This window comes from Muscardinus avellanarius (assembly GCF_963383645.1).
Source record: "Muscardinus avellanarius genome assembly, chromosome: 16".
Taxonomy (NCBI): Eukaryota; Metazoa; Chordata; class Mammalia; order Rodentia; family Gliridae; genus Muscardinus; species Muscardinus avellanarius.
Window position 1 is genome coordinate 37,210,744 of NC_137802.1, and position 20,543 is coordinate 37,231,286.

General features: G+C 43.6%; 1 protein-coding gene across 1 annotated transcript in view; it reads left to right on the forward strand.

Moving 5' to 3' along the window:
• The window catches only part of RNF43 (ring finger protein 43), a gene marked incomplete at both ends in the record, with an annotated part of 78,128 nt that overhangs the window by 39,667 nt on the left and 17,918 nt on the right, over positions 1-20,543 (forward strand). The gene's annotated exons all lie outside the window — the stretch shown is intronic.

Genomic DNA, 20,543 nt, shown 5'->3' on the forward strand with positions numbered 1-20,543 from the left:
ACCGGGTGCTATTCCTGCATAAGAATTCGTTTATAGGCATCTGCACAGAAGTACCCACCCGAACAAACATTAAGAAGAAGCAAAGGAAAGTGCCCTAAGCACAGTCACTGTGTCCACAGGAGTATCAGATAAGCTTTTATGAAGGGGGTGGGGTGGCGGGAAGAGCCGATGCACCTGTGGTTGGTGATTCAGAAACTTGGTGCCACATTATATGGCCCCGTGAGGCCACCTTATGTTCCAGCCACCCTCTGGTGGTTGATGTCATAGAATTACCCATTTGCTAACTGGACCAAGAGGAAATGTATTGGATGAAAGCCAGAATAAGGTGTGCTTACATCTTAGCTGAGCCACCTTCAGAACCTATGGGATCAAATGGCCTTTGGAATTGCCTTTCTATACTAGTGAAGCCAGCATTGTTGTCAACCTAATAGAGATTGGTTTGGGTTATTTTTTTGGGGGGTACTGAGGATTGAACCCAGAAGTATTCTACCTCCAAGCTATACCCCCAGCCCTATTTTTTATTCTTAATTTTGAAACAGGGTCTCACTAAGTTGTAGAGAGCCTCACTAAGTAGGTGAGGGTGTCTGCAAACCCAGGATCCTCCTATCTCAGCCTCCCAAGTACTGAGATTACAAGTGTGTACCACCATGCCTGGCTTCCAGCCCCCCCCTTTTTTTTTTAGAAAAAAAAATTATTCCTGGTCTTGCCAGGAATGGTGGTTCATGCTTGTAATCCCAGCATTTGGGAGGCTGAGACAGGAGGATTGTGGTATGCACACAGCCTCAGCTACTTAGTGAGATCCTTTGCAACTCAGTGAGACCCTGTTTCAAAATAAAGAATAAAAAAGTAGGGCTGGGGATGTAGCTCTAGGTAGAATGCCCCTGGGTTCCATCCCCAGTGCCACAAAAAAAAAAAAAAAAGAAAGAAAGAAAGAAAGAAAAGAAAAAAGAAATAAATACGGTCTTGCTAAGTTGCTGAGGGTCTCACTACATTGCAGAGACTTACCTTGAGCCTGTAGTTCTCCTATCCCACCTTCTCAAGTACTGGGATTACAGCTGTGTACCACCATGCCTTCAGGAGATTGATTTCTACAGATATCATGTAATTTGGCTTGCTCACTCCCAAGACAAATAAGTTCTTATTTCAATGCATTCAAATGGATTCCCATGACTCACACAGATTGTTAACTTATGATATTTTGAGTAGAAATAGGGTCTAGACAATTCCTGTCATCTGAACTAGGATTGAATCTCATCCTAGACCAACTTGGCTTCTCAGTTAGTGATGTGAAACCTTGATATCCCTCCAGAGATTGTTTCTAGAGAGTGCTCCGTGTGAAATATGAAGCAATCAAATGGACTCTTGGGAGGCCAAAAGCTCAAGATTTTAATATTAATTCAGCACATACTTACTTCTTGTTATGTTAGGGCATTGTGTTATGTGAGATAAAAAGACACCCTTGCCCTCAATTTAGTAGGTAAAAATATAAAGCAGAAAGCAAAAAGTTCTATACAGTAAATGAAGAAAAACAATGTTTGGGGAATTTCAGAAGAAGAGATAGTTCATGAAAGAGATAGCATACAAACTTGCCCTTGAAGAATAAGTAGGGTCTTCGGAAGTCACAGAATGGGAGGAATAGGCATTCCAAGGGAATGCAATAGAACAGTAATGCAATATGGTTTGGACAAGTGGTATAGCGTGTTTAGAAGAGGTCGAGGGGCAGGGCAGGAACCAGTACTTTTCCAGTGCTTACCCGACACAGGAACTGCTGGTAGTTCTAAATATGCTCTTTCATTTCATCTGTACACTAATCTCCTTGGGCAGGTAGTGATGGCCCCATTTTATTTTATTTTATTTTATTGGTGGTACTGGGGGTGGAACTCCTAGACCTTTTTTTAATATATTTTATTTGAGAGCCGGGCGTGGTGGCGCACGCTTGTAATCCCAGCATTCGGGAGGCTGAGACCTGGAGGATCGCGGTTCGCGGACAGCCTCGGCTACTTAGTGAGGCCCTCTGCAACTCAGTGAGACCCGGTTTCAAAATAAAGAATAAAAAAATAGGGCAGGGGGTGTAGCCCGGAGGTCAAATGCCCCTGGGTTCCATCCCCAGACCCACAAAAAAAAAAAAGAAAAAAAAATATATATATGTATATATATATATATATATATATTTTTTTTTTTTTTTGGAAACAGGGTCTCACTAACTTGCTGAAAGCCTCAACAAGTAGCTGAGGCTGGCTTCGAACCCATGCAATCCTCCTGTCTCAGCCTCCCAAGCATGGGGATTACAAGCATGCGCCACCACGCCCGGCTATGATGGCCCCATTTTAAAATCAAGACTCAAGGTGGGCGTGGTGGCACATCCTTGTAATCCTAGTACTTGGGAGACTGGGACAGAAGGACGGCAGGTTCTTGGCCAGCCTTAGCAACTTAGTGAGGCCCTCCACAGTTTAGTGAGACCTTGTCTCTAAATAAAGTATAAAAAATAGGGCTGGAGGTAGAATGCCCCTGGGTTCCATCCCCAGTTAAAAAAAAAAAAAAAATCAAGACTCCTTGAATACTAAGCCAGCATTTGGAGTCTTGATTTGCTAGGCCAAAGAGTTTGAATTTAATTCAGAAAACAGTTGATAATATTTAAACAAGACATGATATGATAGGTACTTTGTTTAAAAAGAGTATTCTCTACATGCAGAAGTGTAGAGTGGTAAGAGACCAGAGACAAGTTAGAAGTCTATTCTAAGAGTTCAGACTCAAGAGACCCTAGGAAAGGGAAGTTTCTAAAGACTTAGATTCTAAGATACAGGGTGGAGGAATCATTATGGCTCTGAGGTACTCAACTTGAGTCTCTAGGAACATGGTAGTGCTATTAACCAAAAGAGGTAAGTTAGAAGGGGGTTCAGGGTTTAAGATGGCATGGAGGGAGAAGATATTTGTGTGATATACTGGAGTTTGGGGCACCAGTAAGACAACTGAGCTAATGTCTAATGGGCCTGTTGAAGTACAGGAGAATTTGACTTTGGAGACCAATTTTAGATCATCACTGAAGATATTGGAATGTTTAAGAACTACAGAAGAAACCAGGCGTGGTGGTACATGCCGGTAATCCCAATACTTGGGAGACTGAACCAGGAGGATAACAGATTTGAGGCCAGTCTCAGCAACTTACTTCGACCCTGTTTCAAAATAAAAATTAGAATGGGGCTGGGGTGGGGTTGGTTCAGAGGTAGAATGCCTCTGGGTTCAACCTGTGGTACTACACACAAAAGAAAAGAAAAGAAAAGAAAAGAAATGACCCAGTAGAAGAAGGATAATAAAGATTAGGGAATATATCTTTAGGAAACACATATATATTTAAATGAGAGAGAGAAGAAAGAATAAGTGGAGGGACGAGGATGGGATTATGCCACAAACAGTAAGCGAAGCAAATCAAGAAAGATGGCATTCAGTGGGTCAAAATAATTTAGGGATTTTTTTTTAACTTTAGCATCAATCCTCTTCTTAGGAAACAACTGACTCCATTAAGTTCAGACATATTCTTTTTTCTTTCTGTTTTCAATCATATTTATAGAGGAAATTGGGCAGTCAAGTTAAGTTTTCCTATTTAAAATGTGTTTGGTGGTCACATTTTTAATTTAAGCTAGCAGAGCTCTCAATTTTATTGCCAGAAAACTAAAGTAAATCTGCAGTTTATTACTAAATCATTGCAGGTTTACTTCCCAAGAAAGCTCTTATAATTTCGGTGCTTCTGTTCTACTCTGTGCTTCCTCCTCCTCTGGTCTGTCCAGTCTCCCTCAATTAGACTTAGTATATAAATTCCATGCCTGGAATCCAGGCCACAAGCCCAGTATGCATTGTGTTGTCTCTTCAAGCCTCAGTTACCTCATTTGGAAATGGGTGGTGCAAATAAAGGGAGAATGAAATAGTTAATGAAGGATTATAAAGCACTTTGCTAATATAAAACTTAACATCAAAGCTGAATAATAATCTTAATTTAAGGTAAACGATTCCATTAGCAGAGTAAAAATAAAAAGGTCAAAGGGTAGTGTTGCTTTGTACCTTGATAACAGAGTACAAATCAGGAGTGACTATTGATCCTCATTGCCCCGTGAACTCTTAACCAGGAATCTGGCTTTCCTCCCTAACTCTAAGTACTTCCCTGACCCGTGGGGCCTGGTGACTGCTCCTCCCTGCATCTCCTGACAAAGGCAAACAGGAACATAGGTGTTAGTAACTGGGAAGAGTCCTCTACCATTTATCAGCACTTTGATTATCCTTTTATATCTTTTACTATCTGTGCTTAGCAAGAAAAATAAAGAGGTTCGAGCAATTAGGAAATAACAAAAAGCTCATAGTCTGCAGAGTGCCAGTCAAGGAATATTTGGAATATTTGAACATGCTTGGCATGACATGGCTTGTGACATCTTTGGGACAGTGTAGGCTGGGAAGCTGAATCAAAGATAGGTGGTGGCATCAATTGGGCCTCAAACAAACATGTCAACTTTTCAGGGTATAAAGGATGGAGAAAAGAAATCGAATTAATCTTTCATTTCACCGAAGGTAAGAAAAGAGACCACTGAGCATAGTGGCACTTGACTGTAAATCCCAGTTCTTGGAAGGTTGAGACAGAAGGATCACAGGTTTGAGACTAGCCTCAGCAATTTGGTGGCACCTTGTTTCAAAATAAAAAATAAGCCAGGCGTAGTGGTGCATGCTTATAATCCCAGCATTCAGGAGGCCGAGACAGAGAGATCGATCGTGGTTTGCAGATAGCCTCAGTGATTAGTGAGGCCCTTTGCAACTCAGTGGGACCCTGTTTCAAAATAAAGAGAAAAAATAGGGCCGGGGCTGTAGCTTGGAGGTAGGATGCCCCTGGGTTCCATCCCCAGTACTGCAAGATAGATAGATAGATAGATAGATAGATAGATAGATAGATAGATAGATAGATGATAGATAGGTCTGGGGGTGTAGCTCAGAGGTAGAATGTACCTGGGTTCCATCCCAGGTACCACAGACGGAATGAAAAGAGACCCATTCAGAAAACAATATGGATTACTTTTAGGAGAAAATTGACTATGAGTATTCCCAGAACTTTTCCATGCAGATCACTGGGCCAAGCCCTCATAAAATCTTGGTAGGAATTGGAGTTCACTGGAGACATTCAGCCAACACTGTGGCCTAAAGCCAGTGGGGAGCAGGAGTTTTAGTCAGTACTAAAGGAACATTTCTTAAAATTGGTTGGAATAGTCTCTGTATATATAGCCTTTTTCCCCAAAGAAGAGCTTCCCGTCAAATCTTACAAAGGGCCCAAATGACAAGAGAGAACTTCCAAAACAATATGACAAGAGCAAGTTGGTCTTACCCGTCCATTCCACTCCTCCCAGTGCTCATGTGCCATGCCCTGTGTATTTGCATTCCTTGTGTATAGTTTGACAACTTGCCTTCAGGCCTTTATATGTGTGTGTATGCAACAAGCTCATGTGTGCACTCGCAGCTATAGATTTGCAATCTGATTCTAGTCTCCTGAGAGGAGGGCTGTCCCTTTTGCTGGGAGGGAGAGTATAGCTTTCTTTCCCCTTCAGGATTATGTTTGACAATATGCTGATGCTGAGGGAAGACAATGAAATAGTAACTGGGGATGGGTTAAGCAGGAAGTTTTTCCTGAAAGAGTGGGTTTTTGTTCAGAGTCAACGAGGAGACTTAGGCATGATGGTAAAAAAGGAAGAAAACTCTCCCTAAGATCAGAATTCTGTGAGGCTGACTTTAAAATTGAAGCTTATAAGGAATCTGCAGAAGATTTCTGAAGAGAAAGCAAGAATCTGGAAATAATCATGTCCTGACCAAATGACGAGGCAACCACCAAATTTATTTTATCTCACTTTTGTTTATTAAAACACATAATTCAGCATGCGCTTTTCTTAACATCTACTGTGTGCTTGGTATTATGTAAATGATGAGTAGTCACTGACTCTAAAGGAACTCAGGATCCACTTTGTAGGAAAAAGGAAAGAACCAATATCTTACTGAAAATCTAAAACCCAGGCATTCAGCTGGATGAAATGGTAAAGAGGAAGCCGGGCATGGTGGCACACGCTTATAATCCCAGCATTCGGGAGGCTGAGACCAGAGGATCGCGGTGTGTGGTCAGCCCCAGCTACTTAGGTGAGGCCCTATGCAACTCAGTGAGACTCAGTTTCAAAATAAGGAATAAAAAATAGGGCAGGGGGTGTACCTCAGAGGTCGAATGCCCTGGGTTCCATCCCCAGACCCGCCAAAGAAAAAAAAGAAAGAAAGAAATGGTAAAGAGGGTAAGCCGGGTGTGGTAGCTCATGCCTACAATTCTAATATATTTGGGAGGCTGAGACAGGAGGATCACAGGTTTCAGGCCAGCCTCAGGAACTTAGTGAGACTCTGTTTCAAAATAAAAAAAAGGACTGAAGCTGGGCGTGGTGGCACACACTTGTAATTCCAGCATTTGGGAGGCTGAGACAGGAGGATCCGGGTTTGCAGAGAGCCTCAGCTACTTAGTGAGGCCCTTTGCAATTCAGTCTGACCCTGTTTCAAAATAAAGAATATAAAAATAGGGCTGGGGGTGTCGTTTGGAGGTAGAATGCCCCTGGGTTCCATCCCCAGTACCACCAAAAAAAAAAAAAAAAAAGACTGAAAGTGTATCTTGGAGGCAGAATGCCTCTGAATTAAATCCCTAGTACCAAAAAAAGAAAGAAAGAAAGAAAGAAAGAAAGAAAGGAAGAAAGAACAAAAGAAAGAAAGAAAAAAAGAAAGAAGGAAAAGAAATGAAGGAAGGAAAGAAGGAAGAATTTTGAATTGATAGTTTTAGGGGAGTACATGGGGGAAAGTGTTTAATTCTGTGGACAGAGGGCCAGTCAGAGGATTAGAAAAGGAACCTGTTTGGGAAGTTGAGGACAAAAGAAGTGGAGAGCTAAGGACTGAAGATCAGAGTCCTTGACTCACAAGGCAGAGGAGAGAACTTCCAAAACAATATGGCAAGACAAGTTGGTCTTACCCGTCCATTCCACTTCTCCCAGTGTTCATGCTCTGTGTATTTGCATTCCTTGTGTATAGTTTGACAACTTGCCTTCAGATCCTTATATGTGTGTGTATGCAATATGCTCATGTGTATACACGCACCCTTTATAGAGTCAGGGAGATAAGTAAAGCTCCATGGGAAAAGAAACTAAAGAGAATTTAGCAGCCGGGTGTGGTGGCGTATGCTTGTAATCCCAGTACTTGGGAGCTGAGACAAGAGGATCACAGGTTCAAGGCCAACCTCAGCCACTTAGGCTCTCAGCAACTTAGTGAGACCCTGTTTCCAAACAAAATACAAGAAAATAGGTTTGGGAGTGTAGCCCAGTGGTAGAAAGCCCCTGGGTTCCATCCCCAGTACCACCAAAAAAAAAAAAAAAAAAAAAAAAAATTAGCACAGAATGAAACTATTTTCCTACCATACATTTGCTAAGACAGTTTCCTTCTGGTTTCATTCTCTTTACTGCTTAGAATCGTATCATAAAAGACTCCATATTACTTTTTAGTTGGTAGGCGTTCCAGAGATAGCGTTCCAAAGATACTACTATTAGGTATTACTAACATATTGAGTGGATGGAGATACCAACTGTCACTAATGCCAAGATACCCAAGCACCATCCATAGAGACTCAGTGAAATCCCAGGCTCCCTCAACGCCATCTCTCACTTTTTCTTTAATCCCTTGCCTGGAAGGCTACACCGTGGGTGGGAATAAAAATCTACCCTCCTGTTGCATCCAGGCAGCTGCCAGCAGTCTGTTTGCCTTGTTCTTTGCTGGCAAATCATTAAACAGTCCCCCCAAAGCAGGCCTCTTCCCCAGGGCCACCCCATGGACAAGGATTCGGAGCTGTGGTCAAAGGGCTGTCAGCAGCCACGCTGGAGCCCTTGGGCCATCTCCAGCACCAGTCTTCCCTGGCGGTCTCCTCTTCTGAACAGAAGCCTCTTTGGCCTGATGTCAACCCCCCAGTGGCTTCTGAGAGGGACTCTGGGCATCTATCTGAGTTGGCTGATGGCTTGAATAATTTTATCCGTTTCCTCCTGGTGTCATTTCTAAATGCAACCACCCTTCTGTCCCCGCTTTTGTTTCTTTACTGAAGTGCAGGCCCATCCTCCATGTTTTTTCCACTTTGCAATGTAAATGCAATAATGTGTGTTACTGCCCAAGAGCCAAGGATGGATCAGCCAAGCAAACTCCATAGCTATCCCCAATCCCACTCACAGTGTGCCAGTTAAAGCCTCAGCGTTGCAGGCTTAATTGAGCTGGTCCACTTGGATATAGTTCTGCCCTCAAAGGGCTTCTAAGCACCAGGGCAAGTCCTTTGTGCAAGATAAGCAGTGTGGGACAGAGTTTGCAGGACAACTTGAAATTCTCTAGTGTTGGAGCAGGAGACGAGCGCTCAAAGGCATAGAATGTGTGGAAAGTAACCAGGTTAATTAAGCCATTTCACACTCTTGCATTGAGATCATCAGACTCAGCCATGTGAAGGAGCTCTGTTGGTACTCCAGATGGGCATATTTAAATAAATACCCTGGTTTCCTCAAGTTTCATTTCTTTGGGTATTTTTCATAATGACTGTCTGGCTTTAGTCTTGAGCCTTTTAAACATTAAAAGGCTTACCTTACCCTAAATAATTACTTAAAAACAAATAGTACTTGCTTTCAACAGGTTTCTAAATTCTTACCATCTTGGGCATGAGTTTGGCTGGAACAAGAATAGCAAGAGCAACTGGGCAACTGGGCATGGTGGTGCATGCCTGTAATCCCAGTAGTTGGGAGGCTGAGACAGGAGGGTTGAAGGTTCAAGGCCAGCACCAGCAACTTAGTAGGATCCTGTTTCAAAATAAAATATAAAATAGAGCTGAGGTAGATTTAGCTCAGAAGTAGAATGCCCCTGGGTTCAATCCCCAGTACCAAAGAATAAAAATAAAAAAATAAAAAGCTGGGCGAGGTGGTACACACCTGCAATTCCAGTACTTGGGATGCTGAGATGGGAGGGTTGCAGGTTCAAGGCCAGCCTTGTCAGTTTAATGAGACTTTTAAAATAAAGAATAAATCAGGCATAGTGGCACATGCTTGTAATCCCAGTGCTTAGGAGGCTGAGGCAGGAGGATTGTACAGGTTCGAAGCCAGCCTCAGATACTTAGTGAGGCTCTCAGCAACTTAATGAGACCCTGTTTCCAAATAAAGTATAAAAATAGGTCTGGGAGTATAGCCTGGAGGCAAAAAAGCCTTTGGGTTCCACCCCAGTACCACAAAAAATAAATAAATAAAATAAAGAATAAAAAGGGCTAGGGAGTATAGCTTGAGGTAAAACCACCCTGTGCTTAATCTTCAGTACCAAAACAAACAAACAAAAAATGCATCCAGGTATAGTGGCACACTCCTCTAATCTCAGTACTTGGCAGCCTGAGACAAGAGGATCCCAGGTTCCAGGACAGCCTCAGCAACTTAGTGAGACCCTCAGCAATTTAAGGAGGCCGTGTTTTTATTTTTATGTATGAAACAGTAATGGTTGATACTTATTGATGATCTACTATGTGCCAAGCATCATGGTACATGTTTGTACCAGGGGGAATGGTTCACGGACTTCTTACAATGTTCCAGGTATAGTGTACATATTTGTATACATCTTCAGTCTTAGTTTCATGAAAACTTCACAGAACTACCACTGCTGTTTGACAGATAAGGAAGCTCCCTCTTTTAAGGGATGGAACTAGAATTTAAATGCATTTTTCTCTTACTCCAAACTTCATGCTATAAAGACGAAACAGTAGGTTGTTAGGATTCGTCTTAAGATGAAGTAGTAAGGAAGCATTATTTGGATTTTCAAGAGGGAAAAGATATAAGTAGCAAAGACAGGGATTTTCAAATTCTTTGCTTTCATATTTATTACCTCTTGTACTCCCTGCACTCTCTGGCAGTTACCATGGACACAGGGTGAGCCTTACAGGTGCTCATCAAGCTTAATATCATCAAACTGAAGATTGTCCGCAGCAAAAAAAGGTGAAAAATGCTGGGCGTGGTGGCAGATGCTTGTAATTCCAGTACTTGAGAAGCTGAGATAGGAGGATCCCAGGTTCATAGACAGCCTCAGCTACTTAGTGAGGCCCTCTGCAACTTAGTGAGACCCTATTTCCAAATAAAGAATAAAAAGTAGGGCTGGGGTGTAGCTCAGAGGTAGAATGCCCTGGGCTCAACCCCCAGTACTGCAAAAATAAATAAAATAAAAGTGAAAAGAATGGGGCAGATTGGGGCCTTTGTGTGTAATCTCCCTTCTAAGATTTTTGGTTTTTGTTTTTTAGTGTTGAAGATTAAACCCAAGGGTTAAGCACATGCTCTACCACTATATATTCCTAGCCCTTCCCTTCTTTTGCATTAATTTTTTTGTGTGTTTGGTACTTGGGATTAAACCCAGGGGCATTCCAGCTTGGAGCCATACTCCCAGCATTTGTTTATTTTTTTGGAAACAAAGAGTCGCTAAACTGCTGAGAACCTCATTGAATTGCTGAGGCTGGCCTACAGTTCTCCTCAGCCTCCTAAGTAGTAGGATTATAGGCGTGTGCCACCACATCCCACCCAACTCTTCCCTTCTAAATTTTAATGAAGGTCAGTCTGTGGACAAAGGAAGAGCCAGAAGTCTTCAAATTGCCATCAGCGGATAAGCAAAGGAGGCCTTGTTTTAAATTTTTAAAAAAGCCGGGTGTGGTGGCGCATGCCTGTAATCCCCAAGCTTGGGAGTTGGAGACAGGAGGATCGTGCAGGTTCGAAGCCAGCCTCTCTGGTTTAAGGGACCCTGTTTCCAAATAAAAATATAAAATAGGTCTGGGAGTGTAGCCCAGAAGTAGAGGGGCTTCCAGGAACCCCAGTACCACCAAATAAAAATAAATAAATAAATAAATAAATAAAAATTTTTAAAAAGTAAGGCTGGAGGTGTAGCTTGGAAGATAGACTGTCCCTGGGTTCAATTCCCAGTACCAAAATAAATAAATAAATAAATAAATAAATAAATAAACGGATTGGGTATATAGCTTGGAGGAAGAATGCCCCAGGATTCAATCCCTAGTACCACAAGAAATAATAATAAGCCAGACATGGCACATGCCTGTAATCCCAGTACTTGGGAGGCTGAGACAAAAGGGTCACAGGTTTGAGGCCAGCCTTAACAACTTAGCCTGTTCTGTTTTTTTCTTTTCTTTTTTTTTTTTTTTTTAACACTGGGGATTGACCCCAGGGTCATTTTACCTCCAAATTACACTCATAACCCTATTTTGTTTTTATTGGCAACAGGGTCTCACTAGGTTGATGAGAGTCTCATTACTTGCTGAGGCTGTTCTCAAACCTGCAATCCTCCTGTCTCAGCCTCCCAGGTACTGGGATTACAAGTATGTGCCACCATGCCTGGCTGAGACCCTGTTTGAAAACAGGGAAAAGGGCTAGGGGTGTAGCTCAGAGGTAGAATGCCCCTGGGTTCAATCTGAGTACCAAGAAATAGTAAGGTGAAATTGAAGGACGAATCCTTCCTTGTAGGTGAAGGAGTTCACGAGGGAAATGAGAATCTGGCTGAATGACCATCATTTAGGTCTGAGCTTCTGTGACCTCTAACTTCAGGACACACCTTTTTCATCCTGAACAAACAGGGGTTGTTCACTGGGAATGCATCAGTGCTGTAGCGTCTGGGTCTGCATTTGTTGTGGCTGGGAGAAAAGATGAGATGAATCTTGAGGAGAGGAAGGAAGCCAGGCTACCAGGTCCAGAGGCAAAAGAAACAGACCCTGCTCCTGACTTGTCAGTAGGGGTCCTCAAACCTCCCCCACATGGCATGTATTATAGTGCTTAGCAAAGGTTTTCTGTGCCTGGCTGAATACCCTGCCACCCAACATATGTGCCTGGAGGCAGCGTGGCGGCGTAGACAGCGGACCAGGACTGAGTCTAGGGGACCTCAGCTCCTTTAACTATTTGTGTAACTGTGAGCAATCTATAGCTTTCCTCATCTGTGAAAAGCAAGTTTGGGGTTTGGTTTGGTTTCGGATGAGACAAGAGGATTGTGGTTCACGGACAGCCTCAGCTACTTAGTGAGGCCCTCCGCAACTTAATGAGACCCTGTTTCAAAATAAGGAATAAAAAAATAGGGCAGGAGGTTAAGCTTGGAGGTCAAATGCCCCTGGGTTCCATACTCAGACCTGCAAAAAAAAAAATAATAATAATTCCCCAGCCTCCTGACTTCAGTCATTAGGAAACTCAGCCATCCCAGAGAGATAAGAGACAGTTTGATATAAGGATGGAAAGTAGGTTTAGAGGTTTTCAGAGCAATCACTCCTGGGATCTAACCTGTAAATGTGAGCGTCAGCCTCTTTAAAATGTGGGCAAAAGTCAGGCGTGGTGGTGCACACTTGCAATCCCAGTACTTGAAAGGCTGAGACAGGAGGATCGCAGGTTTGCGGATAGCCTCAGCAACTTGTGAGGCCCTCTACGATTTAATGAGATCCTGTTTCAAAATAAAAAATAAGCCACGCGTGGTGGCGCACACTTGTAATCCCCGTGCTTGGGAGGTGGAGACAGGAGGATCGCGCAGGTTTGAAGCTAGCTGCGCTGGCTTAAGAGACCCTGTTTCCAAAAATAAAATAGGTCTGGGAGTGTAGCCCAGAGATAGAAGGGCTTCCAGGAACCCCAGTACCACCAAAAAGTAAAATAAAATAAAAAATAAATAAAAAATAAAATAGGGCTGGGGGTAGCTCAGTTGTAGAATGCCCCTGGGTTCCATCCCTAGTACAACAGCAAAGTGCCGCTCATCAAACTGGGCCCTGGTGGAAGCCGTTCTGGTGCTTGGAGCGGAAGCAGAAACTTTAGGCCAGTCTATTTCCCCCCACCCCCTAGCTGCAGGAGCTTTACTTTATTATGCTGGTGTGTCCTGTTGCCGGAGATAAAAGTCAGGTAGTTCTAAGTTCAAGCAGTGGAGGTTGCACAGGAGAGGATGATTATAAAATCTGAAAAGAGGAAATGGGGAGAAAGGCGCCTTTGATGTCCGGCCAGCACTCCTGATTACAAAGGCACAGGCACAGCCAGCAGTGGAGTCACCTGTCCGAGGCCTGGGTGAAGGTCTGTACGTGGAACCAGAGAACTAAGATTATTGCAGCACAGGCGGGGGTGGGGAGGGCAGCAGGGAAACAGGAGACCTTAAAGAAGGGCTTGCAAAAGCACACGCCCGCCAGAGAGGAGGAGATGCGGTGGATAAAGGAAGACAGCAGTGAGTGCTGCTCTGCTGAGCCCTGGAATGCCCTTTGAGAGCAGGCAGTGAGATCACATGGCCTCCTGCATGGGAAGGAGGCGGGCTGAGAACTGGAAGAGCTTGTTCCGTGGGGTTCGGAGGCCTGAGCAGAGGAGGGAAGTGACTGGGATAGCGATCTGTCCCAGGCTGCGCCCTGCAGAACCCTGGCATTTAGAGGCACCACTGACCGCCAAGGGAGGAAGGAGTCAGAAAGGGCTTTGTCTCTTCCAGAAATAAGAAGAGATTTATTATTACAGATGTAATAATAAAACCAGCTCCATTTAATGAGCACTGGCTGAGTGTTGGGCTAAGCCCTTAAGACCCGTGATCTATATACTCTTCACCATAATCGGGAAGCATTTCTGTTCCTGTTCTGAAAGCGAAGAATATGAGGTTCAGAAAGGTTATGTAACTTTCCCAAGGTCACACAGGTAAAGGATAGAAGCAGAATTTGAACCCTAGGTATGTCTTGGGAGGGAGGAAAACTAAATCAGAACAAACAAGTTAGAGGAAGGACAGAGAGAACAAACTAAAAAATAAGCATTCCAGGCACATGCTTGTAGCTATACTAGTATTGGGAATGGCCTAGGAAGATTTGAGAAAGCTCCATACTCTCCCAATCCGGAACAGTAACCCCAGCATTGGGAGGCTGAGACAGAAGGATCGCGGTTCCCAGACAGCCTCAGCTACTTAGTGAGGCCCTTTGCAACTCAGTGAGACCCTGTTTCAAAATAAAGAATAAAAAATAGGGCTGGGAATATAGCTCGGAGATAGAATGCCCTGGTTTTTATCCCCAGTATTGGGGGGCGGGGGGAGCCAGGCGTGGTGGCCCACACTTGTAATCCCAGTACTTGAGAGACTGAGACAGGAGGATCCAGGTTCACAGCCAGCCTCAACTACTTAGTGAGGCCCACTGCAACTTAGTGAGACCCTGTTTAAAAATAATGAAAAATAGGGCTGGGCCGTATCTCAGAGGTAGAATGCGCCTGGGTTAAATTCCCAGTACTACAATAAATAAATAAATAAATAAATAAATAAATAAATAAATAAGTCTGGGGGTATAGTACAGAGGTAGAATGCTTCTGTATTTTTTTTTTTCCCCAGTACTGGGGATTGAACCCAGGGGCATTCTACATCTGAGCTATACCCACCCCAGCCCTATTTTTTATGCTTTTGGTTTTAATCCCCAGTACCAATAAATAAATTTAAGTTAAATAAAATATAAAGATGGGGATTTGGCACAGTGGTAGAGTGCCCCTGGGTTCAATCCCCAGTACTACAAAAAAGAAAAGAAAACTGAGCAGGGTGTAGTGGTGCACACCTGTAATCTCAATACTTGGGAGGGTGAAGTAGGAGGAGGATTACCTGTCTTAACAACTTAGTGAGATTTTGTTTAAAAATTAAAACTAAAATAAGGCTGAGACAGGAGGTTCATAGGTTTGAAACCAGCCTCAGTAAATGTAGAGAGAGTCTCAGCGACCTGACAAGACCTTGTTTCAAAAAAAAGAAAAAAAGAGCTGGGGTGTTGGGGTGTAGTGGAAGGGAGAATATCCTTGAGTTCAATCACCAGAACCAATAAATGCATGAATAAAATGGAGTCAGAGGTATAGGTCAGAGGTAGAATGTTGGTTTCCATTCCCAGTACACACACACACACACACACACACACACACACACACACACACACACACACAAATAAGTAATAAAAATAATAAAAAAGAGGAAGAAAATGAATTAGGAATACTGGGGTAATCTGTAGTCCCAGCGACTTAGGGAGACTGAGGCAGGAGGATACTTGTGTCCAGGAATTCAGAGCCAGGATGGGCAACAGAGCAAGACTCTCTTAAAAAAGATAGAAGGCAGGTGCAGTGGCACACACCTATAATCTCAGTATTTGAAAGGCTGAGTCAGGAGGATCACAGGTTTGAGGACAGCCTCATCAATTTAGCAAACCCCGCTTCAAAATAAAATGGATGGAGGTGTAATTCTGAGGTAGAATGCCCCTGGGTTCAATCCCCAGTACCAAAAAAATAAAAAAAATAAAAAATCCCCCAGTTTCCATGAACCCTACCAACCACGCTCTCACTGGGTTCCAAAAGCCCATTTCTCTGGGCCCTCTCCTGGTAGCACTGAGAGGACTGGTTGCCTAACTTCAAAACCATTTTTGCACCTTCCTTATTAGGATAGCTCGCCCCCCCCAAAAAAAGAGGCAGCTGCATCTGGATGTAATTCTCCTTGGGAGCCCTCTTCCTGGCTAAAGCCCCCCTGAAAGCATGAAGAGGAGGCCTGTGTGATGCACACACACAAAGGCCATTGCTGCCGTGCTAGGTGAAGGGCAGAGTTTGGTTGGGATGACTGATTTTTGTTTTTCATCTGTGAATGCTTTAAAAGCTCTCATTGTTGAGCCGGGCGTGGTGGCACAGGCTTGTAATCCCAGCATTTGGGAGGCTGAGACAGGAGCATCACAGTTCACAAACAGCCTCAGCTACTACTCAGTGAGGCCCTTTGCAACTCAGTGAGACCCTGTTTCAAGATAAAGAATAAAAAATAGGTCTGGGCATGTAGCTCGGAGGTAGAATGTCCCTGGGTTCCATTCCCAGTACTTCAAAAAGAAAAGAAAAAAAAAGCTCTCATTGTAAAAAAAGTCAAACCATACCAAAATGTAGTGAGTATGGTTCTCATGCTACTCATATGACTGTACAGGAAATGTCACTATATTATCTCTCTCTCTTTTTTTTTTTGGTACCAGGGATTAAGCCAAGGGGCATTCTATCTCTGAGCTACACCCTCAGCCCTTTTTTTACTTTTTAATTCTTGAAGCAGGGTCTCACTAAATTACTGAGAGTCTTGTCAGGTTCCTGGGGATGGCCTTGAGCCTGCAGTTCTGTTTCAGCCTCCCAAGTACCAGTATTACAGACATGCACCACCATGCCCAGCTACTATGTTATCTTTTCATCAAATTAAATCTGAATCCAAAGCTATTCGTGATGGCACATTCCTGTAATCCCAGTGCTTGGGAGCCTGCAACAGGAGGATTGCAGGTTTGAAGACAGCCTCAGCAAGGTAGTGAGACTCAGCAGGTTAGCAAGACCCTGTTTCCAAACATAAAAAAATAAAAAAGGTCTGGGGAATATAGCTCAGAGGTAGAATGCCCCTGGCTTCAATTCATAGTACCAAAAAATAATCATGATAAATAAATCTGACCCCAAGGTTCTATCCTTTTAGATGGGTAAAAATTTATTTCAAGTGAACTTCCTCAAATAGCACAAATATCCCAGGGTTCTATGAATACTAAAATGTTTAAGAAACGCCTCTGAAGCTGGGCATGGTAAAGCATGCCTGTAATCCCTGTATTTGGAAAGCTGAGACAGGAGAATCAGGTTGGAGGCCAGCCTCAATAATTTAGCAAGACCCACAACAATTTAGTAAGACCCTGTTTCAAAATAAAAAGGGCTGGGGTATAGTTCAGATGTACAACGCTCCTGGGGTCAATCCCCAGTAGCCTCCAGAAATAAGTAAAAAATCAAGACAGACATGATGGTGCTTACCTATAATCCCAGTGCTTGGGAGGTTGAGGCAGGAGGATTGTAGGTTTGAGACTAGCCTCAGCAATTTAGCAAGGCCCAGCCAGCCATGGTGGCACATGCTGGTAATCTCAGTACTTGGGAGGCTGAGACAGGAGGATCACAGGGTTGCACCCAGTCTCAGCTACTCAGTGAGGCCTTCTGCAATTTAGACCCTTATTTTAATAATAAAGAATAGCCAGGAATGGTGGCAGACTCTTGTAATCCCAGAATTCTGTAATCCCAGCATTCGGGAGGCTGAGACCAGAGGATCACCGTTAATGGACAGCTACTTAGTGAGGCCCTCCACAATTCAGTGAGACCCTGTTTTAAAAACAAAGAATAAAAAATAGGGCTAGGGGTGTGGCTTGGAAGTAGAATGCCCCTGGGTTTCATCCCCAGTACCAAAAAAAAAAAAAAAAAAGAAGAAGTTCAAGGCTGAGCAGGAGGATTGCAGATTCAAAACCAGCCTCAGCAACTTAGTATGACTGTTTCCAAATAGAAAATAAAATAGGGCTAAAGATGTACCTCTGAGGTAGAATGCCTCTGGATTCAATCCCTAGTACCACACACACATGAAAAAAGAAAAAAAAATCCGGGCATGGTGGCGCACGCTTGTAATCCCCGCGCTTGGGAGGCAGAGACAGGAGGATCGTGCAGGTTCAAAGCCAGCCGCGCGCACTGGCTTAGGAGACCCTGTTTCCAAATAAAAATGTAAAAATAGGTCTGGGAGTGGAGCCCGGAGGTAGAAGGGCTTCCAGGAACCCCAGTACCACCAAAATAAAAAAAAAAGAAGAAGAAGAAGAAGAAGAAGAAGAAGAAGAAGAAGAAGAAGAAGAAGAAGAAGAAGAAGAAGAAGAAGAAGAAAAAGAAAAAAAAAAGAAGGTAAAAAAAGTTAAAAGAACTAGGGGTGTAGACTGGAGATAAAATGCCCCTGGATCCAATCCCCAGTACCAAATACGTAAATAAATAAAACATAAAAAGGGCTGGGATATAGCTCAGAGGTAGAATGCCCCTGTGTTCACTTCCCAGTACCAAAAAGAAAAAGAAATGCCTTTGATATTTGTCCTCGCCAGTCACCACAAATGTGTCCATTGTCCAACACAAGTGTTCCCTTGAAAATCATGTGGGTGCCTCCCTCTGCCAGGGCCCAGGCTCGCAGCATGCAGCCTCACCCTGCAGGGCCGCCCCGCTGTGCAGGCCGCGCACCCCCAGACCCCTGAGCTGTCTACGGCCCAGCGGCTCCCGCAGCCCTCACCCCACACACCACTTCTGCCCTCAGGACACTTATATTTCCTCAGCAAGTTACTGTTTCACAAAAGCAAGAGATGGAAGTGTTTTTAAATAACATTTGCTTCTGGAAAATGCTCCCAAGGCCAAGAACTAGAAGTTGAGGGAGGCCTCCTTGTTGGAATGGAAGGAGGAAGAACATGCAGAACAAAATATAATTTGCTCTCATTCTCTTTCTTTCTTTCTTTTTTGGTGGTACTGGGGGTGGAACCAGAGGCTTTCTACCTCCGGGCTATACTCCCAGACCATTTTTATATTTTATTTGGAAACAGGGTCTCACTAAGTTGCTGGAAGCCTCACTGAATAGCTGAGGCTGGCTTCGAACCCGTGTGATCCTCCTGTCTCAGCCTCCCAAGCGCGGGGATTACAAGCGTGCACCACCACGCCCGGCACTCTCATTCTCTTTTATTCTTCCACAAAAGCAAAGGACAAAACCCAACATCTCAATATATTGTCTATGTTATTATTCAAAGCAAAACACCAAAGTACCTCTTTACTATATCCCCTCTTGTTTTTCTACCAGAGATAGGGTATTTAGCTCAGTGGCAGAGTATTTGCTGGCTCTGGGTTCACTCCTCATACCTGGAAAGTGGAGGAGAGTATAAAAAATGACAGTAAGATGGTGGGGTGGACCAGGTGTGGTGGCAGACACTTGAAATCCCAATACTTGGGAGGCTGAGATAGGAGGATCTCCGGTTCATGGTCAGCCTCAGCTACTTAGTAAGACCCTGTTTCAAAAATAAAAAATAATGCTGGGTGTGGTGGCGCACGCTTGTAATCCCTGCACTTGGGAGGCAGAGACAGGTTAGAAGCCAGCTGCGCTGGCTTAAGAGACCCTGATTCCAAATAAAAATATAAAAAATAGGTGTCTGGGAGTGTACCCCAGAGGTAGAAGGGTTTCCAGGAGTCCCAATACCACCAAAAATAAAAAATAAAAATAAACAAATAAATAAAAAAATTATTTTGGTTTATGCTGTTTTTCTTTTGTTCATTTTATTTTCTTTCGTTTTGTTTTCTTCTTCTTCTTCTTCTTCTTCTTCTTCTTCTTCTTCTTCTTCTTCTTCTTCTTCTTCTTCTTCTTCTTCTTCTTTTTTTGTGTGTGTGTGTACGTGGTACTGGGGGTGGAACCCAGGGGCTTTTCTACCTCCAGGCTATACTCCCAGACCTATTTTATACTTTATTTGGAAACAGGGTCTCACTAAGTTGCTGAGAGCCTCACTAAGTAGCTGAGGCTAGCTTTGAACCTGTGTGATCCTCCTGTCTCAGCCTCCCAAACACGGGGATTACAAGCCTGTGCCACCATGCCCGGCTTTCTTTTTTCTGTGTGTGTGTGTGTGTGTGTGTGTGTGTCTATGTGTGTAGTGTGTTTTTACTGGGCAATGTAGCAGGACCATTGGAAACCCTGTTGTTTAAAAAAAAAAAAAAAAAGCCTAGTCCAGTGGTGACACACACCTATCATCGCAGTACTTGGGAAGCTGAAACAGGAGAATCACTGGTTCAAGGACAGCCTCAGTAAATAGTGAGATTCTCATCAACCTGGCAGAACCCTATTTCAAAAAAGTAAAAATAAAATATGTGTGTGGTGGCCCACACTTGTATTCCAGTTCTTGGGAGGCTAAGACAGGAGAATCTCAGGTTTTCAGACAGCCTCAGCCACTCAGTGAGGCCCTCCACAATTTAGCCAGACCCTGTTTCAAAAGAAAGAATAAGAGCCAGGCTGTGGTGGTGGCACGCACTTGTAATCCCAGCATTCAGGAGGCTGAGACAGGAGGATCTTGCTTGGTTCATGGACTTAGTGAGGCCTTTATAACCTCAGCTGCAAATCAGTGATACCTTGTTTCAAAATAAAGAATTAAAAAATAGGGCTGTGGGTATAGCTTGAATGCCCCTGGGTTCCATCCCCAGCCCCACAAACTAAATAAATAAACTGCTGCGGTGGCACCTGCCTATAATTCCAGTACTTGGGAGGCTGAGACAGAAGATCACAGGTTTGAAGTCAGCCTCAGCAACTTAGCAAAGCTCTCAGCAACTTAGTGAGACCTTGTTTTCAAATAATAAATAAAAATTGGGACACACATGCACACACACACACACACACACACACACACACACACACACACACACACAGTAGGGCTGGGATATAGCTCCCTAGCAGGGATACACTGGATACACTGGGTCTCCACTTTCCACCACCCTGGCCTGGCCTGTGGGAATATCTGGGGCCAAATGAATCTACTTTCTCCTGGCTCTCTGACTTTTTATTCAGGGAGTTAGATTCAAATGGATATTAGAATCATTTTGAGTGAGAAGAGAATTAAAGTAAGGCAGTATCGTCCTTCTGACGCGGGATCCTCGGATTTCTGGTAGCTCATGCTGGCCCACTTC